General features: G+C 46.0%; 1 long non-coding RNA gene across 1 annotated transcript; it reads left to right on the top strand.

Annotated features, from left to right (window-relative positions):
- The first annotated feature begins 689 nt into the window (after positions 1–689).
- On the top strand, positions 690–5,277 carry LOC107079398 (uncharacterized). Its single transcript, XR_001480371.2, has 3 exons — positions 690–835; positions 1,075–1,133; positions 4,142–5,277. It is a non-coding gene; the product is annotated as an uncharacterized lncRNA (long non-coding RNA).
- The last annotated feature ends 6 nt before the right edge of the window (positions 5,278–5,283 follow it).

Below are 5,283 nucleotides of genomic sequence, written 5' to 3'. Positions count from 1 at the left end.
TAGTTGCATTCTCAGCTGGCAAAAGAGCTGAGCATCAGAGGTTTTATCAGTTCTATAAAAGCCTGGTACACCTTAGCCAGATTTAGGGTTTGCTGTCCTCTCCCTTTGAAAGTGTTGCACATCTCTTACAGAAAATGACAGCTGCAAAAGATGTACAAACACAGCAGCTGCCACCACTGCTGAAATAGGTCTACCAGATTGTGGCAGAATGGCTTCTTCTAAAGGGAAGCCCTTCTCCTCCCACTGATGTACCGCATTACAATCCCCACACGTGCTCTTGGAACATTTGGCATCAGCAGTCGCATGCTGTGCTCCTGCCTGTACACCACAGGCTTAAACAAGTCAGCTTGCAGAGTCCGAGACCGGTGCTTGGCCCTGTGCATTCTTCCCCCAGTCGTCCTGCATCCTGGAGAGTCCAACATGGTTTGTGACAGGAGCAAACCAAGCCAGCAAGTAAGATAGAGAAGCTTTGAAAGTTTTTTTGACTGGCCATAAATGCTTTTCAGCTAATGGGTTATTCTTCCCATGGTACAGGCAGTCTCACCTAAGACGGAGCATAAATCAATACTTCTTATTGCCTGTCGGATCCCCGTCGTTATACACTGTGCACGGGGAGTCTGGGTCCTCTAGTAATCTCTTGTGCATCTTTCAGGCATTGTTAGAGAAATTCTGTCATCCCTCCCCAGGCCCTGGCTGCTGCCGGTTTCCCAGGATCTGTCCAGGGAGAGCTGAGGGTAATAGAGTATGTCACCTCCTTAGACGATAGGTGCCCTTTTACCAGGGCCATGAACTTGGTCATGTTCCCAGGATCACCTCTTCCAGTCTAATTACAAAGGTCAGTGGAAAGGCTCCTTGGATAAACATCTGGAAATAACATTTTACTGTCTTAGTGGGTGGGGTTTACTCAGGCTGTAGTCATTCTCAAACAACATGTTTTACATCAGAATCTGGGACCGTGCTGTTACCTCGGGCTTATAGTTGTACAATTTTATGTTTGTGTGATTGACATCAACCTTTAGAAATCTGTGGTCTTGAGATGGGCTTTGCTCATGTTAATTGGTGCTACTTTTACAGCCCGCAGGTCCAGATCCTCAGGCTTACTTAACCTTCCTGCCATTCTCCCAGGAAGCCAGGTATTCTTCCACATCTACATCCACATTTTGCCCTGTTCACCGTCATTTCTTTTTGATTTATCAGCTGGTCTTGTGCTCATTCTGTTTGAACACTGCTGGACTCTTTTTAAGCAGCTAGTTGTTCCTGGACGATGGCTATCTGGTGTCAGTATCTTCCTGTACCTTACTAGCATCTTGGTAGTGACTTGTCTCTAGCTGGGCAGCTGCCTCCTGCACAAACACTTTAACAATGTTGAGACACTATCCCAGTCCAACCACCAAAAGTGAAAGCTTTTCCTATAGACCAGCTAGTTTTGCCGGGGAGAAATCCCTGCAGCTGACTTCCAGCTGAGTTTTAGAGCTGGCAGCCGTCACGCTGGTGCTTTGAGGGGAGTGGAATGGAGTGGAGTGGAGGGGTGGCATTGTTGTCTTATGCAATAAACGGAACCACCTCCACCTGTGGGCACAATGACCAGCTGTGGATTTCCAAACAAGATTTGTATTTATTCCCAAGGAAACACAGCACCTACCTGTATATGAGCTATACTGAATGAGAGATATTATTGAATTAATCTACTTACAGTAATTTCAGGAAACTATGAAAAGCAACAATAACTTTTGCAAAACAATTTTTAAAGCTCCGGTTTCCTCATTGAGCATCTATTTGATCTGCATCTGCATAATGTTGAACAATGAACATATTCCTGCATCCTAACCCTCTGAAAACACTTCAAGTAGGAAACTACTTATGAACCTAATTATGTTTTCCTCATTAAATTCATACTAGAATGATCTTGCTGTGAAAATGCCTTTAAAATTTGTGGCTTGTTCTGCAGAATAGAGAATAGAAGAGAGCTTTTAAACTTGCTGCTATTAATTTTTTTACAGTGTGTTAATTTGGCAACATTCCTTCTCTGGCCCTGTGGAATGAAATGCAAGGTGTTTCAGTGGCGGTGGTTGTATGTAAGAAACAGGGCAGTGCACACAGGAATACACAATAAAACAATACCGTGCGGCGACACACCCAGGTGCTGGGGCGCTGTAACGGGATCTTTAAAATAGATGGGCTCAGGAAAATAAACACAATCACAGCCGTACGGTAGGAAAACAGCGTTCCTCTTGTTCATGATGAGGGGAAATGAAGACAAAACAGCACACACAAAACAAAAGCCTGAGCTCCTCTTTGAGAAGCTAGCTCAGAAAATAAGATCAAGGAACAGAAGAAAGGTAAGAAAGGTGAAGCCATTCAACACATCAAGATTTCAGCTAGCCATTTCTTAGCAGTGTGTACTATGCTAGCCTCGGCTTCTTCCAATATACACTCAGGGCAGCTAGGGCCTGCTTTCTCATTAAGGTCTCTGTTCTGATTCTCTTCTCAAAACTGAGTTTCTCTCTGTTACTCGCACAAATCGTCTCTAAAACCTGATGCTTACATTCCGTAAGGAACAAGCAAAGGTGTATTCCATGCCCAAAAATAGAGAAGAAAAGAAATGCGATGTTTCGGCTGTGGAGCCTTCTTCAGGTGTGTTCTTCAGCTGGGAATAAGTCTTTGCTTGGTCCTAAGCAGTCTGCACATGCTGACGCAGCTCCCTGCTTGAAGCGCTTACATTCCAGTCGCAGTCGGTGCTTCTGGTGAGCTCACCTGCAGGAGATCTGTCCTCTGTTCCCACAGGGCAGATCAGCCTTGGAGCCCCCTGCTTCCTGAGTTTTAAATCATCACTTGTTGTCTCCCACCTGGTCAGGTGGGCGAGGGCAGCAGCCCACGCCCCACAGCATTCTGGGGAATGTGGTTTGGGTAAAGGTATTGTCTCAGTCGTGGGCACGAGATTTTGTCTTCTTCCGAAGGAGCCTAGATTTTTTTTTTCCTACTGGTTCATTGGACCAGCTCCTTTTTCCCAAAAGGCTTTTGTCCGTTTAAATCCAATTTTTATAAGTAATTTTATTACTAACAGGGGTTGGTGCAGTTTCTGAGTAAACATGTTGGCCGTCTGCTATCTCTTTTTAGTCATTGTTGATTACACCGTAACACTAAAAGCAAACATTATTTCTCACAGCTCAAACGGCCTTTGTCTTGCTTCACCAGCTGAACCGAAACTACAGTAAATTCGTTTCCGATCTGCAAATTTCAACCTGCTGCAATGATTTTTTTTTCTGTCCATAGCGGTTCATAATTGCTTGGAGAAATGTGGCTTCTCACGCAAATAACTCTCGTTTAACAAACATTTGGCCTATTGACACCAAACCTAATAGTTAACATTTTTAATGAGCGTGCAGATTTCATTAAACACCCACACTTATTGGGTACAAGCCGTTTGGACACTTAGTTCCTCCTTTGATATTAATTTACTGTTAATGCAATTGGCAGTTGTTGAAATAGGGTTTGGCTTAAACCACAATGGCCGGCTGCCACTTAATTCCCAGATCCAAACTGCCCGCAGCCTTGGAAAGCACTGCACGAGCTGACTTGACAGTGGCATGTTACATCATACTAAAACCTGCTACAGAGTCGTAGCTCACTTAATGCCCATAACAGGCCGTCACCTGCTTGACGGGTGACCTACTTCCAGCTGCTCTCCTACAGAAAGTGTTAGACTCTGGGCAATGCATTCCAGATGCCCTTAGATTAGGTTCACTCACGGCTAAAAAGCAAGTGGGTTTGGGTCGTCCCTGAAAATCCTCAAGCTGTTGGGGGTTCTCTGGTGTCATCGTTATTATGTAAGGTTAAGAAAATACCTAAAGTGTCTTTGTGAGTTACCCACCAAATGAAGTTTGTGTCTGTGGCCAGCCTGTTCTTCAGTGAAGCCCCCTTGCACGTCCACACTTGTCTGCCATGGGGTAACAGGTACATTGCATGAAATGCTCTTGGGTGGTTCAGTACCTCACTCGAACGTGCAACAATAACTGGAGCAATGGCTTGAACCTGCAGCCTGTCAGTTAGGCTAATCCTCTATTCTGAGCCCCTTTCTAGGTGCCAAAGCTGTAGAAAAACAGTGTTTAACTGGAGAATCGGTCTCTTATTTCGTCCGTAGCCTCAGTCAGGGAGCGTCTCGTCGCCGCTGGTGCTGAAGCTCCAATTCCAGAGGGTACAGTGCGAATGGACCAGACTCCTGATAAGCGACATTCAGAGGCATTTGAGCTGACCTGATACAGACAGACTTAAACAACATCCCCGTCTTAGTCTGAGTCTAGATTAAGCCTTCTGCCTGGGAACTGAGGATGTCTTCAGTAGTTCCACAGACCGGAAGTGCTCTCAAATTCAAGAACGCGGTCCTGCTGATAGCTTCCTGCATTCGCTTCTCTCCTTTCCTGACTTGTGGACGAAGTAAAGTTAAAAGATCCAAGGCCACAAGAAGTCCAGCCTAAATACAGGAAAGTACAAGCAGTCGTTAATTAACATTGATTAATACCGAGGCTCTGAAGAGACAAGGGGCTTCCGTTCTAATTAACAATTCCTGTTTAGAACAATTCCCATAGAAGACCGCTTCGCTGTGCTCAGGAAGGGTGAGGTCTGTGCCCACTCCAGGTCCCTTCCTTGGCTCAATCTTTAACCCCAGGACTTCACATCAGAGCGGGCAAAAGACAGCGAGACAGTCCCACTGTAGGAGGTGGGCCAGTGACCCGGAGTGTTTCCCCTTTACCTGGCTCCAGAAGCTCTGTAAACCCAGCAGCCATATCACTCTGCAGCTCACAGCTGGCAGCCCACTGAAGCTCAGCAGGTGTGAGCCTGGTCAGTCCCTGGATGGGAGACCTCCTGGGTAAAACTAAGATTGCTGCTGGAAGAGGTGTTAGTGGGGCCAGCAGGGGGCGCTCACCCTGCGGTCCATGTGGGTCCTAATGCCCCAGTATAGTGACGGGGACACTATACTGTAAACAGGCGCCGTCCTTCGGATGGGATGTAAAACCGAGGTCCTGACTCTCTGTAGTCATTCAAAATCCCAGGGTGTTTCTTGAAAAGAGTAGGGGAGCTGAGAGCTGGGGTGTGGGGAGCATTCTGGTGCACTATGGCTGCCGTCGCATCATCCAGGTGGGGCTGCACACTGGTGGTGGAGGGGATCCCCATTACCTGTAAAGCACTTTGAGTAGGGTGTCCAAAAAAGTGTTATATACTGTAAGTGTAAGCTATTATTAAATTATTATTATTATTATTATTAGAACAGAAGGATAGAAAAGC

Source organism: Lepisosteus oculatus, chromosome 3, assembly GCF_040954835.1.
Source record: "Lepisosteus oculatus isolate fLepOcu1 chromosome 3, fLepOcu1.hap2, whole genome shotgun sequence".
NCBI lineage: Eukaryota > Metazoa > Chordata > Actinopteri > Semionotiformes > Lepisosteidae > Lepisosteus > Lepisosteus oculatus.
The sequence above is the reverse complement of the archived record's forward strand: the minus strand, read 5'-3'. Positions and strand labels throughout refer to the sequence as shown.